Source organism: Rattus norvegicus, chromosome 12 (assembly GCF_021556685.1).
Source record: "Rattus norvegicus strain SHRSP/BbbUtx chromosome 12, alternate assembly SHRSP_T2T, whole genome shotgun sequence".
NCBI classification, from domain to species: Eukaryota; Metazoa; Chordata; class Mammalia; order Rodentia; family Muridae; genus Rattus; species Rattus norvegicus.
The window spans coordinates 324214-339772 of record NC_141545.1 but is presented as its reverse complement, the minus strand read 5'-3'; the positions used below and the strand labels follow the sequence as shown (position 1 = coordinate 339772).

Sequence of the window (15559 nt, the reverse complement as noted above, 5' to 3'; positions counted from 1 at the left end):
TCTGGAAGTTTTCTTCCATAATTTTGCTGAATATATTTACTGGCCCTTTAACTTGATAATCTTCCTTCTCTTCTATACTTACTATCCTTAGGTTTGATCCTGTCTTGTACCTTGTTTTGGGTTAGGAGCCTTTTGTGTTTCACATTGTCTTTGATGGTTGTTTCAATGTATTCTACGGTATCTTTTGACCCTGAAATTTACTCTTCAATCTCTAGTATTCTTTGGGTATTGCTTGTGTTGATGACTCTTCATCTCTTCCCTAGATTTTCTATCTCTATGGTTGTCTCTTTTTTCATTTTAATTCGAATACAAGGGACCATGACTGGTGGAACAAGTGATGGTGTTCGTTCGAGAAGATTCCAGAAGCCACCAAACTTTCTAATCAATATTGACTACAGGAAAATGAAGCTTTCAAAGCTGAGAGAATCTTTGTTTTTACTTGTAAGATATTCTCTAATCTCTCATGTTAGTCATATGTTAACTATTTAGCAGAAGATTTTGTTTTGATGAACTTATAGGTCTCCCATATGCCTTGTTCTTACAGAGAATACAGGAATTTGGCAGCAACTCCACCCAGCTTCCTAGAGAACAGTTATGTAGTTGTGGCTGCTGCTTTTTTTTCTTAAGGGATTTATATGTGGTATTGTTTGTTCACATTAGGAAGTACACCTGTGTAGTGTGCAGTTTCAGGCCAGAATCCCTTAGGGATGCTTGGGCAGAAAAATTGAATGTTCAAGGTTAGTGTGAGTTCTTGAGTTTGAGCCTAGATTTGAATAGTAAAACTTCACTTTGGAGAAAAAAACAAGTAAATCAGAGAACTTATTCATAGACTTTTGGTTGTCTTTTTATTTGTTTTGTTTTCCCTATAATTTTAAATCATGTATATGTGCTGGAGAGAGACTCATATGTCCATGGGTGTATGAGGATAAAAGTGGGAAATGATAACTAAGAGGTGTACTAATAGAATCTTCGGAGCCCTCGAACACAATTCCCTTCATTGCCAAACTATCTCCCCAATCCAAAACAAAAAACATTTGAAAATATTTCTATTCATATTAAAGGTACAGATGCTCACAATTACTAAAGGGATCTAGCATCACTCAGCTCGATTTTGACTTTGTTTCTCATAACACATCCTTGCCTCATTCTTCCAATTGAGAGAATTTTGATCAAGTACTGCCATGCCTCCAGTGATCATTAGGCTTCAATTAAAAAGAAACTACTTAAGAAAACACTTCAATCATATTATTTTGTTCTTAAGACTCAGTCCTTAATTTGAGTCAAATTTGGCAGCAAGTTTGAAGCCAATTTCTGTCACTGTGCTAAACACTAACCAAAGGAATTTGGGGGATTTTAGGGTTCTTTTGGCTTCCTACTTATAGTCTGATGTGGGGATAAATTAGGCAGGAACTAAATTGTACTGTCGAGAAATAAAGTTACTGGCTTGCTCAGCCTGATTTTCTATACTGCCCAGGGCTGATGGACTAAGGGGTGCATTACCCACATTTGGTTGTTTCCTGCTGCATTCATCATTGATCAAAGAAATACCCTAAAATCAAGTTCACATTCCCTCCTCTCAAGTGACTCTAATTTGTATCAAGGTGAAAAAATTAACGAACACAATGTTTTGTGTATGCTTTCTCAAAGGAACCTGTGTGGATACATGATGTGAAATTCATAAAGAAGAAATAAAAAGGTAAAAAGTTAAATTAAATTCAATGAAAAAAAAGAACTTGGTGGAAAAGACATCTGAGGAAGAGACATTTGGATAGATCTTTAAAAAATGTGCAAATGATTTGAAAATACTTGAATCCCGTGTGAATGTTCATCAGAAGTTGAATTTGGTGACAATATGCTCACTGATTAAGTACAATTCCCCAAGAAATTATTTAACACGGTTTTGCATCAGACTAACAAACTTACTTCACAGCCAGGGACGTGTGACAGTGGGCAGAAAATGGGGACTACATGTATTCTATTTGTATTGTAGGAGTTGTGTTAGTCTCCAGCTAGAAGCTTTACCTCTAAAGACTAGAACTGAAATTGCTAGATATTATATTACATGCTACTAGAGGAAAGGGGAAGGGAATGAAGATGCATCCTCTTAAAAGTTTTTCCCTCATCCAAGGGACAGGGAAAAGTGCAAAAGTTGAAGGAAAAGATCTTGAAAATCAAAGGATGAGGATGTTGGCTTTGAACACAAATATTCTGAAAGGAGCATAGGTATAACAAAAAGCTTTGGGAATATGTCTCTAAAAGTACAATCCGATGAAGAATCATTACACTGTGTATGCCAGTATGGAAAGTAGTAAGCTTAAAAAATTTTTACCTTAAATAAAAATTAACAGGAAAGTACATGGGAGTGTTTGTCATTGCAAAGGAAAGGAACAAAGATTTTTCCATGTAGTACCAATTAATGAGTCATCAGAATATAAATGTATGCAAATTTAGATGGAATCTACAGCTTATATTTCAAAATGTATATGTATATAAAATACATATATGAATTCAGTAATATTGATTGATATAAGAGCCCATGTGCATTTCAGGTGTGCAGGGAGAGATACAAGTGATTTGTTGGAATCAGGAAATATAAAGAAAAAAGCAATTAAATTACAGTCTCAAAATTAAACTATCAAATCAGCGTGAAAAATAAAGGAAGAAGCAATATTTTGTGAAAAATGACACTGTATTTCACCAAATAATGTTGGCAAATAGCAATGAGTGTTTGCCTTTACTTCTTTGTCTATGTAATATTAAAGTGAATAATATTTTGTTACTCCTACTTTGACAAAATGTGTAATGAGATTCATCATCTAAAGTGATTTATTTGTTCCTCGATTTTGGTGACGTAATTGTGATAAAGTTATTGTGTGTTCCATTAATTTCATTACTGTTTTTTCTCACTGAAAGAAACACATTTCATAATGAAATGCTGTTTTCATATAACATTCAAGAGCCTTATAGAACAGACATAATCTGAACCCCACAGTACTTTTCATATACTGTACTCTTCTTAGTATGTTATTGGATATTCTGAATATCTTCATAGTACATTATAAAGCTATTCCAGTATGTCAGGGCTCTGGGATATCCATCAAGAATATTCAATGCTGTAACTGTGCTCCACTCTCTACTATGATTCAATCTTGTTTCTCTTTTCAAATCAATGCCTTTTATTGCATCAGTGATCTAAGATACTCATAGTCCCATCTAAGCCAAATTATCAATTTGCTAATGTCTTAGGTTCTGTTGCTGTAACAAAACACCATGGTTAAAAGGAATATATGAGACAAGTGTTATTTCCCCCTGTCTCTTGGCCATACATAATTGAATAATGCCAAGATAAGAACATGGATGCAAAGACTCAACAAGAGTCCATGGAATAATGCTGATTACTGGTTTTATGTCCATCCTATCTACGGTCTTCTTCCTTATAACTCCCAGAAAAACATGCGCAGAGTTGGCATTGCCCAGAGGAAGCAAGGTCACCGTATACTAATCCCTAATTAAGAACATTCCTTAAACACATAACCACAAGTCAAAGTGATGGTAGGTCTTCCTCATTTGAGGTTTCCTGTTCTCAATATGTTTACATTTGTGAGAGATCATTTGCAACCAAAACTTACTATTTGGTATTATTTTAATCAATACCGCTCTGCGGTGTAAATACTATCTGTAGGTATACTGCTTAAACTTTTTTTATGATTAAGGAATACCTTTGTTAAGACAAAGTAAAACAGATAAGTTGAGTATCATCTAATATTTTGAAAGTATCAAACTTTTGATAAAGCAATTTATCTTTTTATTTCTTTAGAAAATTTAAATCTGGTCGAACTGAAAGAACATAACATTTAGGGACAAAGATACACCCTAGTAACCCTGCACTAGAAGCCAAGATAGAGAAAACCTCCACAATTATCATAACCTTCCCCCTCGTGCTGTGGTAAACAGGGAGGAAGGTGATCCATACACTGTAGAACACCAACATACTGAATGTAAGGAACTTGGCTTCATTGAATCTATCAGGAAGGTTCCTTGCCAAGAAAGCCACAGTGAAACTCCCTAGACCCAAGGAGCCCAAATATCCCAGGACAAAATAGAAGGCAATGATGGAGCCTTTGTTGCAAATAATGATGACCTTCCCATGTTCTGATTGTATATCTCTGTCAATAAAGGGAGGAGCTGTCACCAACCAGATTCCACAGAGAACAAGTTGGATTAGAGTACACATGGGAATAGAAAGTTAATTGCGCCTTTTATCATCATCGTTCTTATCTTTCTCCCTGGAGTAGTGAGCTTGAAAGCTGTAACCACAGTTATGGTTTTGGCCAACAAGGTAGAAATAACCACTGTGAAAAATACTCCAAATGTGGTCTGCTGCAGGACGCAGGTGGCCTGGTTGGGATGTCCAATGAAGAGCAATGAGCAGAGAAAACAGAAGGCTAGAGAGATGAGCAGGATGTAGCTGAGAATGCGGTTATTGGCTTTCACAATGGGAGTGTCCTTGTCCTTCACAAAAGTGAGTAGGACTAGAATTGTGATGGCTGAGAAGGACAGGGCCATGCAGCCTAAAGCCATGCCCAGTGGATCTTCATAAGCTAGAAATGACACAGTTCTTTGGAGGCACCGTGTTTGCTCTAAGTTGACATATGAATCATCAGGACATCTTACACACTGCTCCATATCTGCTGGCAAACAACCATAAACCCTTATAAAATATCATATTTCTGCAGTCAATAATTTTTTATTTGTAATATTCAGAGTATGTATAAATAAATAATTTGATGTTTAGCATCTATTACATTTCTTATTGCTCTAGGGACCATTAACTTAATATTCCTTTCTATTCACCTATGCTTTCAGGTGGAACAAATCATCATCATAGGGAATGGAACAAAAGTACTTATTAAACCAAGAAGAAAGAAAAATGTGATTAATAATATTTATAATCTCAGGTTATTTTATTCCTCAAACCATAAATTTACTGCAGACAGACAAATGTAATGTGCAGATATAGTTGTTGATGCCATTGCATGAAAGACACGATGAACTTTGTTTGCTTTGAGAGTTGTGCACTGTGTCTATACCTATACACAGGCACCAGAGCATATAATTCCTTATGCAAAAATCGTTCACATAAGGGAATATTGTCCTTCTTGAAGAAGTATGCCTCATAGATCTGTGCATATCTCTCTTGTTGTATAATCTATTTTTCTCAAGTACACATTCCAAGGTTATGGATATTGAAGGTTATGGCATGAATGTTATGGATATTGACATTCATCCTTCTTTGCTTAGGTAGACAGTGATTAGTGATAAGCACTGTCCCATCTGTTGCTGCATTCCTGAAATATTCACCCTTGTTCAAACTTTTAGAAGAAATTCTTAATCCTTTAAGCCATGTAATGTATTAACATATATTTCGTTAAAGAACAACTGTTATCCTGAGCATCTGGTCTTTGTCAGGCACTAGGCTGTGTTATAGAGGGAAAGACTGTGGACTGATAATGTAGTCAAGATTCTTTGTACAAAGGATCAAAGAAGAATAAACATCTGCAAAGATTATGGTTAAAATTATTGTTTTTAAAAGTGTTACACATGTATGTTACTGTAAACATTTTCTGCATAATATAAAATCAGTAGCCACTATATTGTGAGAGACATGAGTTGTTTGTAGAAGAAACTGCAGTTTATTTCCTTGAGTGCAAAAGATGTTGACATTATTCAATCATTGAATTCTGATACATGGAGATTTTAGGTCTTCAGTTTCCATCTAGGCCATATCATATTTCTAGTTTTGAAATAGAAGATATTTTTATTCAACAATTTTCTCCTTCATGCAAGCATGTACCTGTATCGTTGGAAACCTCATTTTCTGGGCACTGGACACAATCAAAGCAGCAGTCTGCTGTTCCTTTCCGATGGATTTTCCTGAAACCAGCAGTACATGTCACACTACAGATGGAGGAAGGAACCTGAGGTAATACACACACACACACACACACACACACACACACACACACACACACACACAGAGACAAATGTGTGTTTCAGTGTAGTTCATGTATATATAATATATAAAATGACCTATAGATTGGTATATGTGACATTATGTGACTTGGCTATAAATATTTCCCTGATAATTTATTATTATATATTACCTTGCAGTGCACTGAAATTTATACAATATTTAATATATCATGTAATATTATATATGTAGCATTTCAGTTATAGCAATTTAAAATTTTTCTTCTTAAACTTATTGATCAAAAGGGAAGGCTTGTGTGGCATCAGTTTCTATCTCAAGATTTATAAGTAAAAAAAAAAATTAGACCAGTGAGTTGCATGGAGAGGATACACCAAGTAAGAGCTGTTCAAATGAATAAGAACAAAGTATGATATGTAAGACTCTCATACAATTAATGAACTTTTCCTAAGTTTAAAAGAAAACCTTGAATCTCCACCCCATTCCCCCTCCCTCTGCTTTTATGAGAGAGCTTCCCCACCAACCTTCCCACTTTGGCATCGCTACTCTAACATTCCCCTATGCTAGGGCATCCAGCTTCCACAAGATCCCTCCCACTGATTGCAGAAACGGCAATCTTGTGGAGAGGAGGGGAAACCAGGAATGGGGATAACATATAAAATGTAATAAAACATAATAAATATTAAAAATATATAAATTAAATAAGCATTTGGTCTTAGTTTCATGGGTATTATTTCAGTGCCTCATGTTTTAAATTTATATATATATTGAAAAAAATAACACTTGTGGCATACCTCCAATGTTCCTCCTGTGGCCCATTCCATGTCTTCAGATATATGAAGTTGTTGACTCTGTGTGAAATAAGGAAAATAGCTTCCTATTTTGACTTTTAATCCAAGGCCTTGTGGAAAATTCCAAATGATGAAAATGTCATAATCTACACACTCATTTTCCCTGTGATTCATGTTTACCAGTTCTCCAACAGGGTTAGTAAATACCCTGGTTTTCACCAAGGAAGCCACCTAAATGAGATGAATCATTAGATGATTACATATGCATATCAATGTAGGCAATGCTAAATTGAGAATGTAACATATTTTTTAATGTCTTTCAAACAAGACAGGTGTATGAAAGTAATCACATGTAGTAAAATACATTATACCTCCTAAATCACTTAAAATTAATATACTTCATGTTTGATTGTAAAACATACTAGTAAAAACAATTACCAGAAAACAAGTAACATGGTATCTGTTTGTCTGTGTATGTGTGTGTGTGTGTGTGTGTGTGTATGTGTGTGTTTGTGTGTGTGCATGTTTCTCAAAATAATATTTAAGAACTGTAGCCACATATGTAAGAATTAAGTAGAAGTCTAAAATTCTGGAAGTTGTGGAAATAAAGAATGGTAGTAGGTATTTTTATATACATACTGTATAAATATATGAAATGAACATAAACTTACTAAATTGTGTACTCTTAATCATTTGTGATTTTATAAATAATTGTTAATTTAAATGAATAACTATTAATCAAAGCACATGTACTGATTCTTGAGAAAATATTCCTGAGAAAAATTTTAATCCTTGTCAACACTCAAGATTTTTTTCCTCTTGGCTCCTATTTTAAATTTGAACTCATGTGGCAAAATGTTGAAACACATTTTCAGAAAATTCACTGATATTCATAAAAATATATTGTCTCCTATTAAAAGTTATCACTGTGCATGATATACATACATGTAAAAGATTTATTTGAGAGTTTTGCAATGCAGAGATCTTTAGACTAATAGAATAATCTCTAAAATGTATGTGAGCGTCTCAGGGACATGAAAGATCACATTGATATATCTAAGTATAGTGAAATATATGAAGCTTTACCTGCTGACAGTCAATGAATACTCCTTTGGCTTTTGCCAGTTTCTGAGACTCTACTTGTTGTAAAATGAGTTCATGGTAGGTGTGGGCCACAGCATACACAGCATTATACAAATTGTAACCTTCTTTGCTCAGGACCATGTCAAATGTGTGCTGTGCTAACCATTCCAATGGGTTGTTGAAAGTAAAAGAATCCATTTTGCTATTGTTCTTCGAGATTGAACAATTAAAATGATTCCACCCCAGCATAGACTGCAAAATGTCTACTGGATACTTAGAAGTGTTTATTGTTTGCATAAAATTTCTGAATTCTGCAATTTCTCTGTGGCAGTGTGCAAAAGTGACAGTCCCGTGGAAGAAATCAAGGCTGAAATCTTTTATATCTGTGATAACATCCCATTGCGAGTTTGTGATCCAGATTCTCTGCACACCTAAGTTTCCCCATCTCCTAAAGCTGACTTCTAGAGTAGAGTTCATTTCACCATAAATGATAACAACTTTTGCTGTAGATGTCATAAGTTGTTGGTCATAAATCTTAACCCTTGACATGTATAGCTGCATGTTTTCTGGGATCATATTCACAAAAGCTAAACAGACCGCATGCCTTTGCATTTCTTCTCTCAGGTCTGAGAGAAACTGATACCTTGGTCATTATCTGTAATGGCCAGTCCTATCCAAGTCCATTTAAAATGAAGCATCAAGGATGTCATGCCATGGGACAAACACGTGTCCTTGGATGCCACCTGATGGACATAGGGAAACTGGTCATGGTCACTCAGGTTAGGGTTAAATGGTCCAAAGAAGATCTGAAGAGTGTTTAAGAGAGGACAAAATATCCCCATGAGGAATATGATTGTTAGGATGTTTGGAGTCATATACAAGTAATGTTACTCACCATTCATAACTCAGTTTAAGGATAGAATGATTATACTACAGTATTCTATATTTTCCTATTATATTCTAGACTATTTTCGACAAGTCTGAGTATTCAATTTTGCCTGTTAGACCAGTAATTTAAATATATATATATAGATGTGTGTGTGTGTGTGTGTGTGTGTGTGTGTGTGTTTGTGTAATAGTATACCAAAAGGCAACAGTCAAAGCACACAGCGTCTTCATGTCTGCTAGGATCTAGCCTGGAGCAGTTGTGAAACCTGTTTTTTATGCAGACAAACATAACACACACACACATTTACACCTATGTGTATATTTTAAGACTTCTGCTGTCTGGAGATTCACTTAATTATATTCATCAGTTCCTTCCCATTCATCCTATGTTCTCCCTGGATACAATAGGAGAATTCTGGCCTCAAGCTCTACATCTGATGTCTGAAAACTTTTGATCAAAACATTTCCAAAAACATGTTTTGAAGATCATGTTCTCCATCCACAACAACCATGATTTCATTCATATCTGTGACACAAATCTTCCAAGGGGCAATCTTCTTTCTGACAGCTTGAACTAGATCACGTGTAAACAGCCATATGTGTGAACCCAGTAGATTTCAACAGAACTTCTATAGTAAGACTAGAGTTGAGAAGTTATAAATGATCCATATCATTCAGGCTTTGAGTTGAATCATGGGACATTTTGTCTTCCGTTTTCTATTGAAGGGAAGCACAGTCTCACAGGCAACATTGAGTCAGGAGTTGAGCATTTTCTCTGTTCATATCCTATTGTATGAAAGTCATGTTTACAATATCTTCTCAGTCTCCTATGATTCCTTTTAAATGGAGAAGGTGTCATTATGTTAAATCCAATAATGCCTGGAATTATACAGATGCATTACCCATGCTGTCCAATATCTGTTCCAATGCAGACATTTAATGAGTTATAATGCTGATCGATTGCCTGATAATCAGTCCTTGGCAGTCAATGCCATTTGATAAAATATTTTTTGGTTGAGTTTGTTCATACCACATTAAGATGAATGAGAACAATTGCATATGTTCTATTTGAAGGAATGAAACAAATTATGTATCATTTATGAGAGAGAATTTTATTGCTAATGTTATATATACTTTATGTTATTTTTATTTTTGTCTAGTTGGTATTTGTTTTGATATAGTACTGTCTCAGACTACATTGCAACGACACAGATGTATGTCTGATATGCTCATATATGTAACTTGTTTAATTACAATGAGTGACACAGAGGGAGCATTGAATATGATTTATAATTTTTGAACTACCTTATTCTTATGTCCATAAGGGCCACACTGAATTCTATTCCAATAGAAATAAAGTGGAAATTTTCCTCTATTTTCAGGATAATTGGTACTTCCCTGGCTTATAATAAAATCTTGCTATGGTGTTTATGAACTTTCCTACTTACTGTGGATAGAATTTGTTCCATATTTTGGTGAAATTATGTCTTCGACAGTGTAAGTATTTTTCCAGTACTTTTGCACACCTAAAAATGGGTTGAGTGTCCTAATGCGAATTTCTATTATTTTCTATACTTTATGGTAATGCCATGTCAAATGATTTGGGAACATGCATGGAGGCTGACTCTTCACTCTGTTGTGACTGCAATTAAAATGCCATCCTGAGCTGTGTGAGTCTTTTGGAAGTTATTTGGTGCTCATATGCATTGGACTGAGATCCTTACTGTACTCATTATATCAAGCATACAGGTGAAACATGCAGATCCTTCAGTAATGTCGAATTTGCTTTTGTCACGTTTGAGAGGTGAGGCTCCATACTGTTTTCACAAGAGACAATCACTATGTTATTTGGAACACAAATAGTACTTCGGAACTCTCTTTCTCTTTTTGCCTAAATCACACGTTATAGGCTTGATATGATGAAAAGAATGCACATCACACACTACAGTGTCTCCCTTTAAGTTATTCTGTAGCATGGCCATCTTAATATTTGAACAGTAATATTCGATGGGTGTCGCACCCACCTCGACCGGCAAGGAAGACACAACACCGTTGGATCCTTCTCAATCAGCCTTTATTGCAGGAACACCTTATTGATGATACAGGGACCCCGGGGAACAAACGCACTCGCCTTAAATACAAGACAGGCTGTGGCTGTAAATTTGTCCACTGGGGATTGGTGGAGCATGAAATACCTATTTAGCATGAATATCACCCTGGCCTTGTAGGTGCTGGGGGTCTGCCAACACATGCGCTGTAGGTGTTTACCACAAACGACCACCGGATGTCGGTGCCATCTTTAGCCGCTCCCTACATCTCCCTCTTTTTTGTTTTTTTAAAAATGAACCCATTAGGTGGAGGTAGTAGTCTGAGAGAGGTCAGACATGCCTCACAGAGTGCCCAGGTCGGCCATGGCGAACCACTCTTGCAGTTAGGACTGCACCCCAATGGCTAGAGATGCCTTATGTACAACACACCGTCCTGGGCTATACGTGTGTGTTTAATATTAGGGGAGAAGCAGAGCAGAGGGGATAGGACCAGCCCGAATATTCAAACAGGGCAAGGCCACCTCTGTCTATGACTGGTCTAGATCTGGGTGTCACGTCAATACACGTCATTGCTCCTGTCTTAGGTCATTCCTCTCTAAAAACTCGGCCTTACCCGTCACTGGAAATTAACCCTATCGCCACCAGGCTCCTGTCTTAGGTTGGTCCGAGCCTGAGGAAAGTTGCCCGTCTCTGGATACAATGACTTCACATGACAGTGACAAAATATGATCTAGGGCGAACTCTCAATCTATCAGAGAGGCCAGCCATACACTGGGAGAAGCACCGCTTTCAATGGCCGCCATAGCTTGGTAAACAATCGCTTTGTGTCTGGCATGCTCTCGTTGTAAATGGCAAAAAAGCCATAGACATACTCCACATCCCAAGAGGACAATGGCCCCCCAGGCAAACATGCCAGTCCAATCTTTAAAAAATGAGAAAGCATTAGTGATCCACGAGGTATAATCTCCAAACATGATGGGTTCCATTCTGGTGTTGTTAAGGACAGCAATCAGCAATTGTCTCGATAATTGTTCCGCTTCCATGGACCAGTTTCCTTTCAAATAATTTGAGATTTCTTTGCTCTGTTGAAAATACTGAGAAAAGTTAGCTTGCAATGGAGTAACACATAAGCCTCTAAGAGAGGAAACGCAGGACAGCTGTGTCATATAATATAATGCCTCAATTTGTTCTTGAATCAAATCTATTCGTTGGTTAGCTAATAGAAAGCCAGATGCCAAGTGGGCATTAAATTCTTCTTATATCTCTAATGTCACTGTGGTTCTTTCCACAATCTGATTGATAGTCTCAGCTGTCTGTATTTGATTAGTCATAGGTGTAGTAGCAGCATGGCGATCCGCAGCAGAGCGGCCATGCATATCCAAAATTAAGAAATTTAGAGTAAAAAGAGCTAAAGACAACTGTTCTCTTGGTGTTTTGCCATAGGCAATTCCTCCTTTTTGTTTTTGTAAGAGCTCTTTTAAAGTTCGATGTGCTCTTTCTACAATTCCTTGACCTTGGGGATTGTATGGCAATCCTGTATATGTTTGACCTGTATTGTTTGGCAAAATGTCTGAAAAGACTTTGTAGTGTAGGCAGGTCCGTTGTCTGTCTTGAGGCTGTCAGGCTTTCCCCAGGCTGTCCACGCCTCTAAGCAATGACTAATGGCATTATGAGCCTTTTCACCAGTCATCAGAGTGGCATGTATAATGCCAGAACAGGTATCAACAGAAACATGTGTATATTTTAAATTTCCAAATTGAGATATGTGTGTGACATCCATCTACCAGAGTTTTAGTGGAATCAGACCACGAGGGTTAACTCCCACCTGAGGAGGGTGGTGAAACTGAACACAATTCTGGCAACGTAATACTACATCACGAGCTGTAGCTCTAGAGATTTTAAATTTTTGTTGAAGAGTGAAAGCAGGAACATGAAACTTTTGATGAAATTCTCTAGCAAGATCAACTGGAGCTGCATGAAAAATAAATTCTCTGCGAGTACTAGCATCCACCAAAGCGTTATTACTGGCCATGGGACCAGGCAAATTAGTATGAGCTCGAATATGTTGTATGAAAAACTTATTTTTTCTGGCCCAAATTAATTTTTGTAATTCTAAAAGAATTTGACATATAGTACTTGTCGACCTAATTGGCCCTGTAATTTTAAGTGAGCGCACAGCGTTAACTACATAAGCAGAATCAGAAATTAAATTGAAAGAATCATGAAATCTTTTAAAAACTTCCAACACAATTTTACATTCTGTAATTTGGGGGTGCCTGGCTTCTAGGATAAGAGTTCTATAAAAATATTATCTCAATTTAGACCTGTTTCTCTAGGTTGGCTCATGTCACATATTGTCTAGAATGACTCTATCTAAATTATCAGTTTTATGTCAACTTCTTGTTATAGATGTTATAATTTTTTAACCATATCCAATAACTTAAAGGCCAATAATCTATGACCAAGACATGTAGAATATATTTATATATTTAAAACCAGTCAGAAACAAAATTGAAGTGGTTAACATGTGTCTTTAATATTTAGACCAAGCACCATTTTTGTTTTTCTAGCTGTGATTTTAAAAGAAACACCTTGTCACCTGCTAAGTCTAATAACAAGTCAGGGATTTTTCTAAGAGAAACAGCCATCAGCTCCCATACCAAGAAGCTGAGGAGCTGCTGGCGCCTTTAAGATCAGCTCCTGCAGATGCTCTGCCCCCGGGCAGCTTCTCCAGCTGACCTAGGCTCTTTGCTGCAGGTACAGGGCTCCAAAGGCCGATTGAAACTGCTTTTTATTCATTTGTTCTCTTTTCAGAAACGAGTTAAGACCAAATCAAGGTGTGAATGACCGGCAGATAAAGTTTTTACCATTTTTTCTTTTGAACATGAAACATAAAACATTTAAACAATGAGAAACAAAAACCACAGACATAAACTGACAGACATGGACAGCTTGGTGCACCAAGGACAGACAATAGACAGAGGGAAAAAACTAGATGGTGTCCCACTGAAAGGACTCAGATATCTTATCTATGGAGTTCAGAACCAGAAATAAGCATTTCTCTAATAGGAGCCAGCAGAGAGGCAGGACATCTCCTACCTTTCTTCTGTTCCCAGGAGAGCTCTGAAAGTTTTTCTCTTTCTCCAAAGCATCTGTGGAGAGTCTTGGAGGACTGTTTTTCCCAAACCCATTCTCTCTTATGTTTAGGGTGTAAACTGTCTCTAATCAGGGTCCAAAGACTAAAACATAACTCTAAAAGAATGTATACACAAAAACACTTTACCATTACCTTGTCTCTTTTTTATTACAAGTTTTACTCATGCTAGCCCAAATCATCGAGGCCTTTTCTAGCCCATCTTACCCCAATACGTCCCTGTTTTATGGCTCCAGGAGATAAGGGCCAAAAGGTTTTATGGCCCCTGGTTCTTGGAACAGAGCTACTAAATCAGGAGAAGGATCGGATCTTCAAGTCCTTATTATTTTTATCTCGTCCTGTTGGAGTAAAAGTTGGTCAGAGTTGATGAAGCATCTGCATTTGAAACATCTGGTTAGGCTTGGGCCTGGAATGTTCTCTGTTTTAACTTTTACCTTTGGCTGTTGGCAGTTTTGTAGTCTGAGGGGCTTCTCTGTCCCCCAACCTGGGGCATTTTGACCACAGGGGCAGGAACTGGCTGCTGTGGGGATAGGATCAAAGGCACTCTCCATGTTAATGATGACTAACGAGAAAAATAACTTAATGCTGGAGACTGACTCCTCTCTTGGAATAAAACCAACAGATAAGGCAGGCTCCCTGAAAGAACTTCTCTTAATGAGCACTCTCTTTCTGTGAGCAAAAGTTGAAGGTCTGGCCACTAAAAGCAGAAATTCTTTTCTTGTTCTTGTTTTCTTTAGAGTCCTCCCCCACCTCACTCTCAGCCTTTTCAGATCATTCCTCATGTAGCATTTCTAACGCAGCCTGTCCCTTTAAGGTTCTTTGTTCTCAAGCAAAATTTAAATCTTTCCCAGCTTTTCTTAGCTGTCCACCTTGAGATTCCCAGAGAGCGAGCCAAGGTGCAATGGCAATCGCACTCACTAAGAAATCTCTCTATAGTGTTTCTTTTTATCTTAAGCCTTTTTCTTTTAAACAGCTCCTGAAGAGCCAGAAAAATTGGGTGAGACTGAGCAGTCTCCATGTTCACTGTAGCAGCTCTGCAGCTAGTTTCGCTCCCCCCTACTGTGTGGGCTGGGAGCACAAGCACAGATAAAACACTATGCTTTAAAAATTAAGGTTGGCTATCAACCAACACACCGCCACTAGAGCGGGGTCCATAAAATTAAGTTTCCTTTCACTACACCTGTTCCATAGCCGGAGAGAGGCAGGCTCTGGTTAAACTCCCCCAGTCTCCAGGGGTGAGACAGTATCTGCCAAGAGCCTCAATTTGAGCGATAACAAAAGCTGAGTTGACTCCATAGGTTTTGACTGACTCTGTTAATTGTTTTATTGTCTTAAAGTCAACAGGTTCATGATGTCGCTGCCCGTTTGCATCCAGAAAAACTGGAAAACTCAATCCTAACTCTTTCCATACTTCCGGGCAAAAGGAAGTACTTCCTGCAGGCTTCACCATTGTTTTACCTTGTAAGTTATACGGGGGTGCAGGAGGTGCTGTTGGCATAATTGCCTTCTTATTTAAGTCCTTGGCTTGTTTCTGCACAGCGTAAGTGTTTGGCCAGTCAGAATGATAAATCTCTTTCTCATAATGAGCTACCTCCTCCTCAAGGTC

The 15559-nt window shown here is 37.3% G+C and overlaps 1 pseudogene; it reads right to left on the bottom strand.

Moving 5' to 3' along the window:
* Window positions 1–3805: 3805 nt before the first annotated feature.
* LOC148001907 (vomeronasal type-2 receptor 116-like) lies at window positions 3806–14504 on the bottom strand (annotated as a pseudogene).
* Window positions 14505–15559: the final 1055 nt, after the last annotated feature.